This window comes from Podarcis vaucheri (assembly GCF_965113315.1).
Source record: "Podarcis vaucheri genome assembly, chromosome: 5".
Lineage (NCBI taxonomy): Eukaryota > Metazoa > Chordata > Lepidosauria > Squamata > Lacertidae > Podarcis > Podarcis vaucheri.
Genome location: NC_138763.1, coordinates 93,620,397 through 93,641,358, shown reverse-complemented (window position 1 = coordinate 93,641,358; position 20,962 = coordinate 93,620,397). Strand labels below are relative to the sequence as shown.

The 20,962-nt window shown below is 44.0% G+C and overlaps 1 long non-coding RNA gene across 1 annotated transcript; it reads right to left on the bottom strand.

The window, feature by feature from the left end:
- Window positions 1-15,483: 15,483 nt before the first annotated feature.
- Window positions 15,484-17,903, bottom strand: LOC309532735. The gene is made up of 3 exons (XR_014219990.1): window positions 17,585-17,903; window positions 16,337-17,276; window positions 15,484-15,801 (listed from the first exon to the last, which is right to left on the bottom strand). It is a non-coding gene; the product is annotated as an uncharacterized lncRNA (long non-coding RNA).
- Window positions 17,904-20,962: the final 3,059 nt, after the last annotated feature.

Genomic DNA, 20,962 nt, shown 5'->3' with positions numbered 1-20,962 from the left:
GCTCGGTCCCTGCTCCTGCCAACCTAGCAGTTCGAAAGCACGTCAAAGTGCAAGTAGATAAATAGGTACCACTCCAGCGGGAAGGTAAACGGCGTATCCGTGCGCTGCTCTGGTTTGCCAGAAGCGGCTTAGTCATGCTGGCCACATGACCTGGAGCTGTATGCCGGCTCCCTCGGCCAATAAAGTGAGATGAGCGCCGCAACCCCAGAGTCGGCCACGACTGGACCTAACGATCAGGGGTCCCTTTACCTTTTATGACCTTGCTATGCCGTTGTAGGTCATCTGTTCTTGGGCCAGGGGCCAGGTAGGAATTTTCCCATTTGGCTGATTGGCTGGTGCCACTTGCGTTTCGCCTGCTGTGTAGCAAATCGTCGCAACTTTGTAAGGTTTGGTGGTTAGGCATTGGTTCGGTGGTGGTGGTGGGGATGTGTTCCTGCCCCTCCAATGCTAGGGTACTCCATTACAGGAATCCAGGGGCTCGCCTTGCTTTTGTCCGATCCCCTTCCAGGGGTTAGGGCTACACCAGAGCCCCTGGGAGCATTTGGGGTGATTTTGAGTCTGTGCCTGGTCCATTGCTCTCCCATGATGTTTACCTGTACTGACCTTTGCCAGTGTCCAGTCATCAGTGCTGTCCTGCTGAGGTCAGGTGCAGCTGGTCAGGAATCAATACCTAAGCAAACCACTCACGATCTGTAATCAATAAAGTTGTGGCCAAAATTATGCCAATACAGTGGTACCTCGGGTTACATACGCTTCAGGTGACAGACTCCGCTCACCCAGAAATATTACCTCAGGTTAAGAACTTTGCGTCAGGATGAGAACAGAAATCGTGCTCCAGCGGCGCAGTGGCAGCAGCAGGAGGCCCCATTAGCTAAAGTGGTGCTTTAGGTTAAGAACAGTTTCAGGTTAAGAACGGACCTCGGGAACGAATTAAGCACTTAACCCGAGGCACCACTGTAACCTTAAACTAAATTCTGTGTCAATTGTCTTTATTTATTGGGGGAGGTCTTGGGATCTTAACACGCAGACACAATTTCAGTTGCTCCTAATCCTATAGGAATCCCACCCCTTCCCTCTCCAATTGTATTCATGGGTGAAACTCATCAGCTTCCTCGACATTTTCGGGCCAGTTGAGAAACTTGCCTTCCTCCAAATCCAACCTCCAAACACACACACACACACACACACACACACACACACACACACACACTTCCCAAACACACCAATTTCAGGGTTAGTGGTGCTGACTACAATTGCTGCACTTTATTGCTCTTTGAAGAAGTGACCCCTTGGTGTTTTTAGTAGCTCCAAATTCTTGTTAAACAAGTCAAGAACACTCGGCCTGTTTCTGTCCTTGAGCCATTGTTATGTCATTAAACTGAAAAAAACTAACACAGTATGCATTAGATACCAGAGGCCAGAGGCCTTCTTGTAGGGGATACGAGACAGCGAAATCCTAAAGGGAGCCTCAACAGTATCTATGTATGTGACTACAGTGGCAAGGATTTTTTATGCACAGAAATGGAAGGAGGAGAGAAAACACACTCAAAGGAGGAATAGTCAGGGGAAATCTTGGAATATGCAGAGATGGCAAAATTGGTGGCACTATTAAAATACATAAATTGCTGAAATATACTCTGAGTTGAGAGTGGATTTCATGCTCTTTATTCAGCTCATAGTGGTGAGGAGGAATGAATGTCCCCTCAAAGTATCTGCTTTATATACATTATTTACACAATGGGCTGCACGTGATTGGCTAGTTCCGAGATTCTCCTGTAGGCCAATCAGGTTGTGGATTCACTTCCATCTGGAGCTGGATTGGGTGGCTCCTGCAGACCAGTCATACTGCTGCATTGTTCTAGGACCAATCAGACTGCTGCAATCTGAATCCTATTGTTCTAGGACCAATCAGACTGCTGCATTTTGGATCCTATTGTTCTAGGACCAATCAGACTGCTGCATTTTGGATCCTATTCACTCAGTACATAACAGTTGCCCAGATCTGATTATTGGCGCAAGGTCACCCCAGCATCTGACCTTAATCCATAACAATGGCCCTGTCTCTTTTGGTTAAAATATGAGATCTGAGGTGCTCATTTGTTTCTCTCATTCCTTGTGTTTTATGCTTTCTGCATGGCTTCCTGTTGTTTTTCTTCCTTCCTTTAACTGAAGACCTTTGCTGGAGCGGGTGGCCCTGTGGTCTAAACCACTGAGCCTCTTGGACTTGCCGATCGGAAGGTTGGCGGTTCAAATCCCCACGACCGAGTAAGCTCCTGTTGCTCAGTCCCTGCTCCTGCCAACCTAGCAGTTGGAAAGCACGCCAGTGCAAGTAGATAAATAGGTACCACTGCGGCGGGAAGGTAAACGGCGTTTCCATGCGCTCTGGTTTCCGTCACGGTGTCCTGTTGCGCCAGAAGCAGTTCAGTCATGCTGGCCACATGACCCGGAAAGCTGTCCATGTACAAACTCCGTCTCCCTCGGCCTGAAAGCAAGATGAGCGCCGCAACCCCAGAGTAGACTTTGAACTTAACTGTCCCGGGGTCCTTTACCTATATCTAGAGTGCATTCTACTGTGACTGTATTGCCTCTATGAAGCCTATGTTTGAAGCCATACTCCTTGCACCGTTCATCATCAAAACCACACAAATACCTTGTCTTTTTCACTATGCCACTGTCCTGTCATTTGTTTGTTTGTTTGTTTGTTTGTTTGTTTAAATTTTAAATAGAACAGTGGTATGCCCAGTATGGTGTTGTTGTTGTTGTTTAGTTGTGTCCGACTCTTCGTGACCCCATGGACCAGAGCATGCCAGGCACTCCTGTCTTCCACTGCCTCCCGCAGTTTGGTCAAACTCATGTTAGTAGCTTCAAGAACACTCCCCAACCATCTCGTCCTCTGTCCTCCCCTTCTCTTTGTGCCCTCCATCTTTCCCAACATCAGGTTATTTTCCAGGGAGTCTTCTCTTCTCAGGAGGTGGCCAAAGTATTGGAGCCTCAGCTTCACGATCTGTCCTTCCAGTGAGCACTCAGGGCTGATTTCCTTCAGAATGGACAGGTTTGATCTTCTTGCAGTCCATGGGACTCTCAAGAGTCTCCTCCAGCACCATAATCCAAAAGCATCAATTCTTCGGCGCTCAGCCTTCTTTATGGTCCAGCTCTCATGGTGTAGAAAGGACTTATTCTGGCTCAGCCTGCTTTGCAACAGAGGTTCTTGGGCTTGAGATTTTCCTGGTTGTGTTTGCTTCTCCTCCTCTCACCAGATTACAGTATTCCCCTTTGTTTGCGGTGGAAATTCCTATGGGGTGTGTGTGAACAAAAAGCCCAGAGCAAGGAGCCTGGGTGAACTATCTCTGCTCAGACTGTCTCAGCACCTCTTCTAGCCTGGGAATTTCATTTTGCAACGTTTACCCAAGACTGGTTTCCATGGTTTTCTTCTCTCTTACTGACTAGGCCTCTCTTTTATGCCACTCAGACTTCTGGACTCTCACGTAACCATCGTACATGAGCTTGCTTTTCCTCTCTGTTGCTCCACAGCTGGGGTGACCCACAACCCTCTGTAGCTGTAGCCATCCTTAAAGGTTCAGACTAGTGATGCATGGGCAGGAGATTTTGGGAGATCAAGGCCACTTCCCGAAAACTCCGTTTTTAAGAGGCCCGGGACTTGACTATGCCATTGCCATTGTGGAGTGCATGGCAGCATGGCTCACGACAGTCCAATAGCAGTTTTTGAAAGGAGCATTAACTTCAACTGGGGTGGTTTCTAGCCGAGAAATGTTGGGTTGATGTTTTCATTGCTCTGCTGTACAACTTCTTTCTCCAGAATGCTATGCCATTTCTCCGATGAAAATAGGGATGTCTTATTTAACAACAACAACAACAACAACAACAACAACAACAACAACAACATTTATACCCCACCCATCTGACTGGGTTGTCCTAGCCACTCTGGGAGGCTTCCAACATATATAAAAACATAACAAAACATCACACATTAAATAACTTACCATACAGGGCTGCCTTCAGATGTTTTCTAAAGGTTGTATAATTTAGTGCTGTCTTACTGGGATTTCAAAGGTGGAATTGACGTTGGAGGGAATTTCCGAAAGGCGTGCTGGGTCATTAATTAATTAATGAATTAATTGATTAATTAATTATTATTTTTTAATATTATTTTTATTAGTTTTCAAATTTTAACAAATCCATCCTAATTGTTTAAATTTAATACATTTTTTCAAAAAGTAATTAGGTTTCCCACTCCAACTTCGGGGTTTGTCTAATAAAAGCTTAACAATTTTTCGGGTGTTCCTAGTATAGTTACTTATCTCCTTGGCTCGGGGGTCACATGACTCCACACCTTCTAACATTTCTCCGATGAAAATAGGGACGTCCTAAGGAAAAGCTGGACATTCCGGGATCAAATCAGAAACCGGGGCGGCTTCTGTAAGTCCAGGACTGGCTCTGGAAAATAGGGACACTGGGAGGGTCTGCATATTTCTGAGATATCATTACATAGGCTGGCATTGAATCTGCAGTTCCACACTCAATAGAAGATCCTCTCTTACCTCTGCTAGCGAATTTGGTGATTTACTTGCTTTGAAAGCCAGCGCTACAAACCATGACATTCTTGCTTACAATTTGCAGCCTGACAACAAAAAGTCAAGTAAATGGCTGTTATAAAAGAAATAACAATTTAAATTATCTGTGGTCAAGAAGCTACAAGGTCTCCCTCCCACCCCAATAGTTGTTATGGGTAGTAAATTAAGAAACTGGCTATTTTTCAGGGACACAATTATTTGAAATATATTCCAACACCATTCAAGCAACAGAATATCTGTACCATTATGTACTATGCTGTCCTATGCATTCTGAACCGAGAGCTAAGTACATTAACTATTGTGTAAGATACCTGATGTGGACGATTAAGTGAAGATCCTATATTTGCTGTCTGGATACAATAAGTTCAAGGCAGACAAAGTTGCAAGATTCATGGCTGCAACCCAAAAACTGAGAAGAACGTTCATCAGAGACAATATGGTGGACTGTAAAGTCTGATCAGTAATGTAATATAGAAACTTATTTGTGTATGTCTGCATTTTAATGCTTGTACAGTGGTACCTCGGGTTACATACGCTTCAGGTTACATACGCTTCAGGTTACAGACTCCGCTAACCCAGAAATAGTGCTTCAGGTTAAGAACTTTGCTTCAGGATGAGAACAGAAATCGTGCTCCGGTGGCGCGGCAGCAGCAGGAGGCCCCATTAGCTAAAGTGGTGCTTCAGGTTAAGAACAGTTTCAAGTTAAGAACGGACCTCCGGAATGAATTAAGTACTTAACCCGAGGTACCACTGTATGTACAAATTGGTTATATTTCCACAGTGTGCATAAAATACTTTTATTTCCTTTTTTGGGGAACCAGGATGGTTGGAACAACAAATAAACATTGATCTAAAAAATGTTCCAACAAATTCTTTGTACAAAGAGGTAGTTTGGTTCCTTCTACAGATTTCTGAGTCTTTCATTCCTTCCAAGCAAATTGGGAATGCTGCCAAAGAAATCTGGAATTACACAGTTTTGGCAGCGGGTTTTTAGTTGAGCGGACTTTTTCTGAACTCCAAGGAGGGGGTTTCATGACCCTCCAGAAGTTCTAAACTGGTCTGGGGAGCAAGGCATCTTGCCCAGACATGTGGCAACAAAGCCACTCACCCACACTGGTTCTTCAGCCTTGGGCCTGAGTGTAGCAGGACCTGGTGTGCCACAAAGGTCTCACCTCCTGTGTGAGAGGGAGTTGCTACCAACAGGCTACTACCCTGTTTCCCGGAAAGTAAAACATCCCTTGAAACTAAGACCTATTGGTACTTCCAGTTTTGTCTCTCGCTGTAATATAAGGCCTCCCCCGAATATAAGTGGTATCGCTCCCCGATACAGTGGTACCGCTAGATGCGAACGGGATCCATTCCGGAGCCTCGTTCTCGTCTAAGAAGCAAACGTAACCCGTGTCTGCACGTGCGCAGGTCACATTTCGGTGTTTCTGCGCACGCGTATGACATCATTTTGAGCGTCTGTGCATGCGCAAGTGGCGAAACCCGGAAGTAACACATTCCGTTACTTCCAGGTCGCCGCGGAGCGCAACCCCAAATTCTTAACCTGAAGCGTATTCATCCCGAGGTATGACTGTATGGCCTTCTTGTTGCCTTATTCTGTATGTTAAACCTGCAAGTTGTGCATATTCTGTCAACTTAAGTTGCCAAACCTCTTTCGTTCGCACCTTGCTCACTATCCATTTTTGGGCTAGCAAAACACAGGCTGCAGTTGTTGCATACATAAATAACCTGCTGCAGCCCGTACATTGGTAGCAATGAACTGGAAAGGGGAAATAGTCCCAACTCTATCAGATTGGCAAGTGAAATTACAGGAATATGCAGAAATGGTGCAAATGACCAACAGATTGAGAGGTAATACAAAACAACCATTTATTCAAAAATGGGGAATGTATAAGTTACTTACAGAAATATAATAGTAGTATCATATCTATGGCAGCATTCGAATGACCCTTGTTTAAAGTGAGAGTGAAGAAATAAGGCAAAGGGTACAAACTGTTGTAAGAATGTATTAGAAAATATAGAAAGAATAAGGTAACAATGAAGTACATTCAACAATAGAAAGGAACTTTACACTGGGGAATGATAGGAAGTCTACTTTATGTTAGGAAAAAGATAGGAAAAAGGAGACTGTACAAATTTAACCACAGTTTAATTTTTGTAAATTCATAGAAAAACATTTGTACATGGACGCTTTCTTTTTTGTCGAATTAAGAGTGTGTATACTATTTACGTTATTCTTGAATTTCAATAAAGGGGGGAAATGCATAAATAACCTTTTCTGATACCTAGGAATTTCAGTCTGGATTATCCCCAACGAAAAGGACTCTGGCTTTTTTTTTGGGGGGGGGAGTAGTTTTAAACATTTTTTTCCATTCACCATAAATCATCTCCCAAAACCCTTTTACCTTTTTACATGTCTGGCTTTCGTTGAGTTTTCAGAGACATTGAGAGGCGTGCTTGTTTTTTCTCTGCCATTTTCTGATTTTCTGTGATGCACGTTTTCCTCTCTTCTCCTGGGCCAAGTGGGTATAAGATATGGCAGCCATTCCATGCCATAGCTCAAACATAGGATTGGGTGGGTGGTTGTTGTTCAGGCCACCACTTCTGTTTTTTAAGTATTCTTCCTCTAAGTCACTTTTCTAGAAGAAACAAGAGGTGTGAAGAACCTCTTGGAAAATGTCCCACCCACAGTTTCCTGCACAGATGCAACACTGTATGCCAATAGCAGAGAGGGTTTCTCTTTTAAATCAGAACCAGTGAAGGCGGTGAATGTCCTGTGTGAGTGCCTGGAGGCGGTTGGAGGATGGATTGAGGTTGAATCCTGACAAGACAGAAGTACTGTTTTGGAGGGGCAGGCGGCGGGCGGGTGTGGGGGACTCCCTGGTCCTGAATGGGGCAACTGTGCCCCTGAAGGACCAGGTGCGCAGCCTGGGAGTCATTTTAGACTCACAGCTGTCCATGGAGGCGCAGGTCAATTCTGTGTCCAGGGAAGCTGTCTACCAGCTCCATCTGGTACGCAGGCTGAGACCCTACCTGCCCGCGGACTGTCTCGCCAGAGTGGTGCATGCTCTAGTTATCTCCCGCTTGGACTACTGCAATGCGCTCTACGTGGGGCTACCTTTGAAGGTGACCCGGAAACTGCAATTAATCCAGAATGCGGCAGCTAGACTGGTGACTGGGAGTGGCTGCTGAGACCATATAACACTGGTCCTGAAATACCTACGTTGGCTCCCAGTATGTTTCTGAGCACAATTTAAAGTGTTGGTGCTGACCTTTAAAGCCCTAAATGGCCTCGGCCCAGTATACCCGAAGGAGCGTCTCCACCCCCATCATTCAGCCCGGACACTGAGGTCCATCTCTGAGGGCCTTCTGGCGGTTCCTTCATTGCGAGAAGTGAGGTTACAGGGAACAAGGAAGAGGGCCTTCTCGGTAGTGGCACCCGCCTGTTGAATGCCCTCCCATCAGATGTCAAGGAAATAAGCAACTATCTTATTTTTAAAAGACATCTGAAGGCAGCCCTGCTTAGGGAAGTTTTTAATATTTAATGCTATATTGTTTTTAATACTCGATTGGGAACCGCTCAGAGTGGCTGGGGAAACTCAGCCAGATGGGTGGGGTATAAATAATAGATTATTATTATTATTATTATTATTATTATTATTACTACTACTACTACTACTACTCTTAGGTCCAAATTAGTTTTCTGTATGTCTTGCTTCATGGCTTTAAATTCCCCCCCCCATCAAATACATTTGTACAACATGTTTTACCACATGGCAAAGCTACAGCTTAAGTGTATGAACATTAATGGTGTGCAGTAATATGGTTGGAATTGGCAGACTGCGTTGGCAGTCACAACCGGAAACAGACAACAGCTGTAAATTACAAAAACCATGTTCTTCTCCCATGAAACTTTAAGAGGAATTAATTCCTCAGAGGCTTCTGCTCTTTTATGTTTTGGATTTCACGGCAGCGTATTGTTACCCTGAAACATTCTGTCTTTCGCTCCAAATCTTTGCCAAACTGTGGTCGGCAGTGCATCTCTTCAAGAAAAATAGGTGCCGGAACTCAGTATGACTTTTATTGCAGAGGTATTCATGAGGTGTGCAGGGGGTGTGAAATCCTGCTCCTTTTAATTATGTCGCTGAGACAACTCCTGCACTGTAGAAAATTCACAGTCCTTGAAAGCATAAGGATATTTGGCCCGTAGGAAGTCCCACATGCTCCCCTTATTGAACACATCTGGTGCATCACTGCAAGCGCCAAAAAATCAATGTGCCTGTCAAATGCTGAGTGTTTACCAGAATTTTCAGTCACAGATTTTGAGTTTTGTTAATTTTTGTTTTAATCCGATTGTCAGTTGCAAGTAATAGTTTTGCTCGCATCTCAGGGGAGTACTGAACACTGTGGGAACACATTATTTACTGTCTATGAAACAGATGAGATGCACCACTTTTGTCTCAGATTATAGCTACAAGCAAGCTCCGTAGACAGGCTCAGGTCAGTACACTATTTATCTAGCTGTGTCTGAGTGTACACAGGCACTCTGGAACTGCCACAACACATAAGATCCCTGATCCGCACTGGATCAATAGAATACCGACAACATTTCCAAATACCTACCAATTAATTGCAAGTGTCATCAAACACTGACAGTAGTTAACAAAAGAAGCAATGTCAGTTGCCTTCTGGGAAATGCACAGAGTAATGGATTGCTGCCACTGTTTCCGAGCCCAGAACCACCATCTGCTTATAGTATAGCCAGGTGACCTGATCTAGTGGGACAGATCCATGCTGAAGCAGGGTTTCATGGGATGATTACGGTGCTTGTTGTTGTTTAGTTGTGTCCGACTCTTCGTGACCCCATGGACCAGAGCACCCCAGGTACTCCTGTCTTCCACTGCCTCCCACAGTCAAACTCATGCTGGTAGCTTCGAAAAAACTATCCAACCATTTCGTCCTCTGTCGTCCCCTTCTCCTTGTGTCCTCCATCTTTCCCAACATCAGGGTCTTTTCCAGGGAGTCTTCTCTTCTCATGAGGTGGCCAAAGTATTGGAGCCTCAGCTTCACGATCTGTCCTTCCAGTGAGCACTCAGGGCTGATTTCCTTAAGAATGGATGTGTTTGATCTTCTTGCAGTCCATGGGACTCTCAAGAGTCTCCTCCAGCACCATAAATCAAAAGCATCAATTCTTCGGCAATCAGCCTTCTTTAGGGTCCAGCTCTCACTTCCATACATCACTACTGGGAAAACCATAGCTTTAACTATACGGACCTTTGTTGGCAAGGTGATGTCTCTGCTTTTTAAGATGCTATCTAGGTTTTTCATTGCTTTTCTCCCAAGAAGCAGGAGCTATTGGGGCCAAATACGATGTTCTGTGAGGAGCAGGGATTGCCTCCTGTACAACAGCAGTGGTTTGAAACTGATCTACATGGTCTTTTTCAGTCATTGATTTTATTTATCACTTTGTACATTGCCCTTCATCTGAACACCACAGGGCGGTTCACAACCGCCCCAGAAGGACACCATGGTCAATGGTACTGAAAGCTGCTGAGAGGTCGAGGAGAATAAACAAGGACACATTTCCCCTATCTCTCTTCTGACAGAGGTCATCATACAGGGAGACCAAAGCAGTTTCTGTGCCAAAACCAGGCCTAAACCCCAATTGAAATGGATCTAGAAATCAGTTTCCTCCAAGAGGGCCTGCATCTCATCCACAACCACACACTGAAGAACCCTGCCCAAGGAGGGGAGATTAACAAACTGTCCAGCAGTTATGTAGATTACTTAAGTTTTAATTTTTTGGAAGCCTCCCAGAGTTGCTGGGGGACCCAGTCAGATGGGCAGCATATCATCATCATCATCATCATCATCATCATCATCATCACCTGAGTCCAGGGTTTATTGAGGAGTAGTTTTATCACTGCTTCCTTCAAGCAGGCCAGGACCACTCCTACTCGTAAAGGTAAAGGGACCCCTGACTATTAGGTCCAGTCACGGACAACTCTGGGGTTGTGACGCTCATCTTGCTTTATTGGCCGAGGGAGCCGGCGTACAGCTTCCGGGTCATGTGGCCAGCATGACTAAGCCGCTTCTGGCGAACCAGAGCAGCACACGGAAACACCGTTTACCTTCCCGCCGGAGCGGTACCTATTTATCTACTTGCACTTTGACGTTCTTTCGAACTGCTAGGTTGGCAGGAGCAGGGACCGAACAACGGGAGCTCACCCCGTCGCGGGGATTCGAACCACTGACCTTCTGATTGGCAAGTCCTAGGCTCTGTGGTTTAACCCACAGCGCCACCAGCATCCCACTACTCCCTCTCACAAGGAGGCATTAATCACCTCCCTGGCCCAGCCAGCTGTCACCTCCTTGCGAGTTTTTATAAGCCAAGAGAGACAAGGGTCCAGAGGCCAAGGGGTCGCCCTGACTGGTCCAAGCACTTTGTCTGCATCGTTGAGCCTTACCAGCTGAAACTCATCCAACACAATGGGACTAGACAGTGCTCTGGACGCCCCTTGAGAGTCATCTGCTGTATTAGCCCAGAAATGGAAACAAGAGGAAATTCCGACGAAAGAAGAATGGCAGACAAAATTAATGGACTATGCAGAATTGGACAAAATGACAGGAAGGATTCGAAACCTGCGGGACCAGAGATTTACAGAAGATTAGAAGAAGTATACAACTTATTTGAAGAGCAACTGTAATCAACAAATTACGCTAGTAGGACTACAAGAAGTTTTGTAAGGAGAAATATACGAAGTGTTACAAAGTAGAAAAAGATATGAGATATTGGTTATGAGTTTGAAATGTAATAGGGAAGATAAGAAATGCAGCCCGAGAGATTAAATTGGAAAATTTTCAGACAGGATTGACGGAAGTCAAAAATTTGAATAAGATGTAAAAGTATGTTTAATTACTGTTGAAAATGATATGTAAAAAAAAAACCCTAATAAAAATTATATTAAAAAAAAGAGAGAGTCATCTGCTGTAGCAGCAGAGTCAATTTCTTTTTTAAAAACCAAAACCAGATTTGGGAGAGGGAAATAAGAAGTGTGGGAGCCGTGTGTGTGTGTAGGGGCACAGTTTTTTTAAGAGCAACAAATATATATACATTAGGAGAATGCTACCCACATCTATGTGTGACATCTACCGTATTTTTTGCACCATAACACTCACATTTTTCCTCCTAAAAAGTAAGGGGAAATGTGTGTGCGTGTTATGGAGGGAATGCCTACGGGTGGCATGCCTACGGATTTTCTTCCTCTAAAAACTACGTGCGTGTTGTGGTCGGGTGCGTGTTATAGAGCGAAAAATACGGGTAGTTTGGCTCCAAACAGCACTGAGAGTGTTGGACCAATTTCATCTGAAAGCCGGCAATTTTATTTATAACATTTAGACGCTTGTGTATTTGTTCCAACATTGCATTCATTGTGGGCTGCTTATAAATGAGGAGAAAATTAATGAAACAAGATCTGAATTGAAAACAGGCTCCCCAATTATTTCAACTTCCCTCAGTTTGAGAAATCCACACAGCTTCCAAAAAATAATAATGAAAATTATCCCAACTTCATCAGACATTTAAAGTAACGCTCGCTCGCTCAATAGTGTGCAAAAAGTGATATCACCCCAAACCCCTAATACATTTTGATTCTATTTGGGTTCATGAGACATTTGCTGCTCATCTGTGTGCCAGGGGTGAACTCTCCAAAAAGAATCTAGTGCTCCTTTCCCCTTATGGACCACAACAGTGATGTAATTTCTTTGTCTCTCCTTAATCAAGTTAAGTGGTTCTGAAGTTGTTTAATAAAAAGTGGGCATCAGCTTATCACAGGATGTTGTTTTTTCCATCACTGTAATGATTATGTTTTCAATGTGCTTTTATTACATTCACTTGTTACTGCAAAATTCCACGTTGTTAATACTTGTAGAGGAGCATGTTCCACACGCAAGGAATTCATGCCATTAACCCCCCCCAATAATGTTTATTAAGTTTCATATAAAAACATAACTTTAACATAACCGAAAAAGAAAAAAAAATAATGAGAAAAAAGAAAAAAAGAAAAGAAAAACCAAAGAAGTAAAATATTTCCAACCCCACATAATACCACCACATACATAGATACAATAAAGCTTAATTAGTTATAATCCAACTTCATAAACATATTACTTGACTTCCTCTAATCTCTTCCATCTGAATTTCTTTGTAATTGAATGTAGCAGTTTCCAATATCATTATTTCATATAACAATAATCCTGTCATAATCATATTTCCTAACTTTCCTTATGGTATTGTTTCTTATTTATTTATTTATTTATTTATTTATTTAATCCTGATTCAATCCTCAGCCTAATTAATTCTATCAAGTAGTTACAAATTTTTAATATTACAATATTTATTCAAATAGTCTTTAAATTTCTTCCATTCTTCTTGATATTCCTCTTCTTTCTGGTCGTGGATTCTCCCGGTGAGATCAGCCAGCTCCATAAAGTCCAACATCTTCACCTGCCATTCTTCTAGCGCTGGTAATTCTTGTGTTTTCCATTTTTTGGCTAACAAAATCAGTGCTCAAAATAAAAAAAAATCCTTCCAGTAGCACCTTAAAGACCAACTAAGTTAGTTCTTGGTATGAGCTTTCGTGTGTATGCACACTTCTTCAGATACACTGAAATCAGTGCTGCAGTTGTGGCATGCAAAAATACTTTTACATCTTTTTTGGACAATTCAGAACCTGTTATTCCAAGGAGAAAGTCCTCTGGTTTCTTCACAAATGTATATTTCATCATTTTTTAAAATTCATTATAAATTTCCCCCCAGAAGTCTTTTACCTTGGGACAAGTCCACCACATATGATAGAAGGTACCTCCCTTTTCTTCACATTTAGTGTGAAGAAGTTTAGAGGGCCATGACTCTGTTGGATTTCGAAAGTTTTAGGAAGGCTTTCCATCTGTTTAGTGCAGCCAATCAGAATTAGTACCCCAGCATTCAATTCAGACGCTTCTCTTTAACTTGGAGTTTGCCTCGAGTTCAGTCTTGCCCTCTCCTCTCATTCCCAAAGGATTTCTAGGGAGGGAGGGGCCAATTCAATTCTCATTATTCACTCCCTCCAATCTTGAGCTTGGAGGTGGAGTAACCTATTCCATCGCTCTGTCTCAGGGTTTGGAGGACATGGCAACACTAATGACAGGAGAACCTCTCAACCCCCACTTTTCATTTCTGACTATCCATCATGGATGCTGAGCACTGGTAAGGAGTAGCATCAAGGACAACAGCGGAATCTCTTGATTGTAGGCTAACCAGCCTCATATAACCATCATGCTTGAGTCTCTTTGGTGCATGAAAGGGTTAAAACCATAGAGCAAGCTGTCCTGCCAGGCTTAGCCTATGTTAACCCTCAGCTTGGGAGGAAATGAGGAGATCTGAGCTGGTCGTTCCAGCACATGACTTTAAGTAGCATCTTTTGTTTCATACCAGAACACAGTCTGAAACTAGTATTTTCTCTACCAATAGTATAGATTTTTTTAAAAAACCTTTTGTAACTAAGCCATGTTCTTAACCATATGTGCATTTTTCCCCTAACTGCTGTATGGAAAAGCACATGAATCCAAGCTTTGAAGAGTTTTGTAAGTAAATTATTTTGCGACTTTCCAAATGTGTGGTCCATCTCTGTGCTAGGGATGTGGGAAGGCTTGAAAAGAACGTAAAAGGAACATTTGGGGCCAGACTGGAAAGGCACATTTTAAAGCTTTCACAGCCTGTGCTTCCACAAGTTTATTTGCTGCATGTTTTGCAATGTTAAATCTCTGCCAGGATTCTTTCACCCAAGAGTACATGATTCCAACACTGATAAAAATGTTGAGAAACTGGAATGATCAAAGAATAAACAATGGGTACAAGCAAATCACTGACAATACTGTAGCAGCTGCCAGATTTTACTACACGAACTCAGAGAATATAAGCAGGGAGTTTTTGAATGGTTTTGAAGAGAGGTTACTGAGCGAAACAGTCATTGTACTCTAGCTACTGGTGGGAGCTTAAAAATAGATCAGTGCTCTGGGAGTGAAATCTGGATCACAGCAGGGTGGTAAATTCTTCCCTGTGTGGTGGGATTATTTAGGGCATGAAAGGGTTAAAATCATAGAGTAAGCTCTCTTATTTTATTTTGTTTTGCTTATTAAACAAATTTACAGACTGCTTCTCTGCATAATGCCATCAAATAATAATAATAATAATAATAATAATAATAATAATAATAATAATTTATTATTTGTACCCTGCCCATCTGGCTGGGTTTTCCCAGCCACTCTGGGCGGCTTCCACAAATACCAACACTAATATGTCATACATAAAAAACTTCCCCGAACAGGGCTGCCTTAAGATGTCTTCTGAATGTCAGGTAGTTGTTTATCTCTTTGACATCTGATGGGAGGGCGTTCCACAGGGCGGGTGCCACTACCAAGAAGGCCCTCTGCCTAGTTCCCTGTAACCTCACTTCTTGCAGTGAGGGAACCACCAGAAGACCCTTGGAGGAGTTCCTCAGTGTCCAAGGCTGAACGATGGGGGTGGAGATGCTCCTTCAGGTATACTGGGCAGAGACCGTTTAGGGCTTTAAAGGTCAGCACCAACACTTGGAAACGTACTGGGAGCCAATGTAGGTCTTTCAGGACCAGTGTTATATGGTCTCGGCGGCCACTCCCAGTCACCAGTCTAGCTGCCGCATTCTGGATTAGTTGTAGTTTCCGGGTCACCTTCAAAGGTAGCCCCACATAGAGCGCGTTGCAGTAGTCCAAGCGGGCGATAACTAGAGCATGCACCACTCTGGTGAGACAGTCCGCGGGCAGGTAGGGTCTCAGCCTGAGGACCAGATGGAGCTGGTAAGCAGCCGCTCTGGACACAGAATTAATCTGCGCCTCCATGGACAGCTGTGAGTCCAAAATGACTCCCAGGCTGTGCACCTGGTCCTTCAGGGTGATGAACAGGGAGAAAACTGAATAAAAGACAGAAACCCAAACTCTAAGAAGAATAGCATCAATTCAATGGGGTCTAAAACAATTAAACCACCCACACAGATTCTCAAAGCAATGAAAGCATTTCACCAAATATAAAATTGACTTTCCATAAATGATTGGGTTGCGCTTCAAGGAAAGCCTTCCTGAACAAAAATGTATTTGGTAGACACCTAAACATAATCTCGCCAGTGGACTACATGGAACTGGCAGAAATGACTGGCAGAATCCGAGATCAGGGAGAAGAGGTGGTGGAAGAAGACTGGAAGAAATTTAAAGACTACTTGCAGAAATACTGTAAAATTAATGAATGTTGAAGGGATGTTGGATTGAAAATAAGCGGTATTGGTAAAAAGATTAACAAGAATATGTAAATACAGATTGACAATGGCTGGAAATATATAGTTATAATAGGTTAAGATAATAAGTAAAGATAAATGATAGAGGGTAAGGATTTGCTGAACTAACTATGTGAACTGGAATACAAAAAGGGGGTGTGAGGAGGTCAGGAAATAAGTAAATGAAATATAAGACATGAAAATATTGATTTCTTGTTAACCTTGTTTTCTTTTTTACTCTATGTATTTTGTCTTTGTATTTTTGTATTTCTTTGTTTCTTATTACTGTTACGTTTTTCTTATTTTCTATTTTTAATTTTGTAACTTTTTATTGTCTGAAAATTTTTAATAAATATCATTTTTTAAAAAAATAAACATAATCTCGCCAGGCACTTGTCTGACTTTGTTTCCTTGTTGATTCCAGAGAGCTGCAGCTGCAGCACCAAAAGCTCAATTTCTGGCACAGGGGTCCCTTGGTTCTCAAACGCCTTGGTACTCAAATGCCTTGCTTCTCAAATGCTGAAAACCCGGAAGGAAGTGTTCTGTTTTTTGAGCGTTTTTCGGAAGCCGAACTTCCGATGCGGTTGTTGGCTATTGTTTCTGGGGCACCTGCACCAATCAGAAGTGCCACCTTAGTTTTCGAACACTTCGGAAGTCAAACGGTCTTCCGGAACGGATTACCGGTAAGTTTGGCATTTTTTATTTTGAGGCTTTTTCGGTTAATTTGTTTTTGTGACTGTGTGGAACCCAGTTCAGCTACTGATTGCTTGCGTGACTGTGGAAATAGATAAAAGCTATTTATTATAATGACTACCATCAGTGCAAGTAGGAAAAAAAATATTTTATTTTTCATCATCTACAATATTATCTGATTTATTTTACAGTACAGTGCATTGATTGTTGCTCTCATTTTATGGATCCATGGTCTTGCTAGATAGTAAAATCCATGTTAAATTGCTGTTTTGGGGGTTGTTTTTAAAAGTCTGGAACAGATAAATCCATTTTGCATTACTTTCAATGGGAAGGCGCGCCTTGGTTTTGGAATGCTCTGGTTTTGGAACAGACTTCTGGAACGGATTAAGTTTGAGAACCAAGGTGCCGCTGTACAAGCTAAGGGCACCTCTAGCTTTCCTCCACACAACCAGTCTTGGTGACCTAAACATACTGGATCAGAGAAGCTGAGATTCTCAAAGGCAGTGTCCTGGTCCCTTGGGTTCCCTGAGAGGTGAGGTCCAAGTCCGGTCCATGGTCAAAGGTGCAACATGGAGGCAGTCCGTAGTAGCTGAAGCTGGGTGCAGGACAGTCGGGTGAAGTCAGGAATGGGTCAGGAGCTCTGGCAGAAAAGCAGGACAGGGTTCAGGCAGGAACTAGCAACCACCAATATTGTTCCTGCAACCTGGGACTGGGGCTGGCTGGCTTTTATCTGCCCCGAGGCATAGGGTAGCCCCGGTCCACAGGTGACTGGCCTCTCCTGGCCTGGAGGCGAGCACTCCTCCTGCAAGAACTTAGTTCCCTCCACCTCTCTGCCCTGAGTCTCTGCAGCTCAGGAGAGGCTGGAGGGTTACCGGACCCAGAGGCAACCTCAGCTTTCCCTGACGGAGCTGAGAGTGGAGCACCTGCAGGCAATGGGTCCTCCATCACCTCAGGAGCCAGAGCAGACTCAGCTGGTGCCTGCACCTGAGGATCCAGCACAGGTGGATTCTGGAGGCAGGGAATCCTGTGCAGGCTGGGATCCCTTAGGTTCAGCATCCGAGTCCGAATCCCAGGCCATCACCAGCAGGTTCAGCCTACATTGGTGTTGTTATCCACATTCTCCCATTTCAGTGAATGGTGACCATTTCTTCCATGAGGATAATAAAGCGCTGCAATGGATGACCCAACAGTAGAGATAATAACAGCAGCAGCAGCAGCAGCAACAACAACAACAACAATTTATATGCTGCCCATCTGACAATGTTAACCAGCCACTCTGGACAGCTTCCAGCAAATAAAAACACAATGCACTCAAACCTCGGTTGTCGAACATACCGTATTTTTCGCTCTATAGGACACACTTTCCCCCCTCCCAAAATCAAGGGGAAATGTTTGTGCGTCCTATGGAGCGAATGCAGGCTCCTTGGCTTCAGCGATAGCAACGCGAAGCCTCCGAAGCGCAGAGGGGTGCGCACCGACCCCTCTCGCTCTCCAGGCTTCAGGGGTAGCCGCCTGAAGCCTTCAGAGTGCAGCCTGAGTTCCTGCTGTGCTCCGCAGGCTTCAGGTTCCTTTCGCTGAAGCCGGGAGAGTCTTGCTCTCCCGGCTTCAGCGAAAGGAACCCGAAGCCTGAGGAGCGCAGTGGGAACTCAGGCTGCACTCTGAAGGCTTCAGGGATAGCCGCACGCAGCCCCTCCGGCAGGGAGAGGTTGCGCGGGGCTAAAGAGGAAGCCAAAACAGTGAGTGGGATCCATCCCGCTCGCTGTCTTGGCTTGTGCCATAGCCGCGCTTAACCCCTCCGGCAGGGAGAGGTTGCGCACAGCCTGTACGCTGCTCTTTGGGGCTCGGGGGAGAAATTAGGTTTTTTTTCTTGATTTCCCCCTCTAAAAACTAGGTGCGCCCTATGGTCCGGTGTGCCTTATGGAGCGAAAAATACGGTAATCCATTCTGGAAGGCCGTTCGACTTCCAAAACCTTCGACAACCGAGGCACGGCTTCCAATTGGTTGCAAGAGCTTCTTGCACACAATCAGAAGCTGTGTCGGATATTCGGGTTCTCAAAAGTGTTCAAAAACCAGAGCATTTACAGACACAAGACCTACCCACTCTGGAAGAATGGCAGATGCAACTAATAGACTATATGGAAATGGCAGAAATGACTGGCAGAATCTGAGACCAGGGAGAAGAGTTGGTGGAAGAAGATTGGAGGAAATTTAAAACTTATTTACAGAAACATTGTAAAACTTTTGAATGCTGATGACATTGAAATGAATTGAAGGGGTTCTAGCAACAAGGTAAAATGTAAGATGGGAATTGATAATAGATAAACTAATAGGACATGAATTTGCTGAACCAATTTTTAAAAGGGATACAAAAAAGGGAGGCGTGAGGAAGTCAGGAAAATAAGTTAACTAAAGATGAGAAATCAAAAAAGAGGGAGTTTTCTTTTCTTTTATATGTGTTTTTTCTTCTGCTTTTTCGTGTTTAATGTTTGTATTTTTGTATTTTGTAATTTTGTATTTTTTGTTTTTGTATTTTTCTGAACTTTTCTATTGATAAAGCTTAATAAAATAATAATAATAATAATAATAATAATAATAATAATAATAAAACAAAAACAAAAACCAGAGCATTTACTTCTGGGTTTTCGGCTTTTGAGAGCCGAAACATTTGAAAACGGAGGCATTCCGGAACCAAGGTTTGACTGTACCACCCAAAAGTTGGGTGGTCCCACATTATGTAGAGACCTTTGCCTTCTCAGCTGTACGTGAGAAGAAGACAGGGAGGGGCTAGTCTCTGCACCCCTGCGGCAGCCCCATCCTGCGTTAATTTAAACACTTAAGTAGAATGTCTGAATAAGGCTCCTGTTATCAGTTTTAAGTCTGCTGCTTAAAGCACAGAAGTGTTATTTTCTCAATTTCGTAGATGAGGAAAGGGAAATATTTTCAACAGAGTGCGCACTCCAAGCCCACCCAGAAAGTGTGGCAAGCCCTCAAATGAAATCCTCCTGGCTCCGAGACAATCTTCCTCCCCATCTTCCCTCTTAGCACAAGACTTTCCTTTCCTGTGAAGCTGTCGCAGAGCAGGCTGGCATCAACAGAGTCGGTCGAGGCAAACCTTCACGAAGCCTCAGGAATGCTCTCGGCACCGTTTTCAAGCCGTCAGGGGGCCAGTCAGCTGTCTCAGAAGAAAACGCTTCCAGGAAAAATAGGACAGGAAGATTAAGTCGTGAGCAGCGCAGTTTTGGCGCATGTGCTTCCGTCTTCCCTTTTCTGCCTTGCAATCCTGTGTCTTGAATCAGAGCACTTTCCTGTATTCTGTATTTTTTGCTCTATAAGACTCCCTTTTTCCTTCCTAAAAAGCAAGGGGAAATGTGTGTGCGTCTTATGGAGTGAATGCAGGCTGCGCAGCTATCCCAGAAGCCAGAACAGCAAGAGGGATTGCTGCTTTCACTGCACAGCGATCCCTCTTGCTGTTCTGGCTTCTGAGATTCAGAATATTTTTTTTCTTGTTTTTCTCCTCCAAAAACTAGGTGCGTCTTGTGGTCTGGTGTGTCTTATAGAGCAAAAAGTACGGTAAGTGGAAAGCAGAATACCCTCATATCCCTCAACGTTTCTCTGATAGAAATAGGGATGGCCTATTCTGTAATAATAATAATAATAATAATAATAATAATAATAATAATAATAATATTTATACCAACCCCATCTGATTGGGTTATCCAAGCCATTCTGGGAGGCTTCCAACATCAATAAAAACATAACAAAACATTAAAAAAAAAAACCTCTTCCCTATACAGGGCTACCTTCAGATGTCTTCTAAAGTTTGTATGGTTACTTATCGCCTTGGCTCAGGGGTCACATACCGTATTTTTCACTCTATAGGGCGCACCGGACCATAGGGCGCACCTAGTTTTTTTGGGGGGAAATAATAAAATTTGGGCTTCCTCTTTAGCCACACACAACCTCTCCAGCCGGGAGAGGCTGTGTGCGGCTTTGGCAGAAGCCAAGACAGCGAGCGGGATGGATCCCGCTTGCTGTCTTGGCTTCCTTTTTAGCCACAGGGCTGGGGTGGGGGAAGCCCGAGCTTTCCCCAACCCCAGCCCCCAGAACGGGTCCGGGAGCTTGCTTCGCTCCCGGAGCTTGCTGCTATCCGCAAGCCTTCGGAGTCCGAGGGCTCCGAAGGCTTGCGGATAGCTGCCCAAAGCCCGGGGTGCGCAGCGCTGCACTCCCTGGGCTTCGGGCTGCAGGCTGCTATCCACAAGCCTTAGGAGCCCGGCGGGAACTCCCGCCGCGCTCTGAAGGCTTGTGGATAGTTTCCTGAAGCCTGGA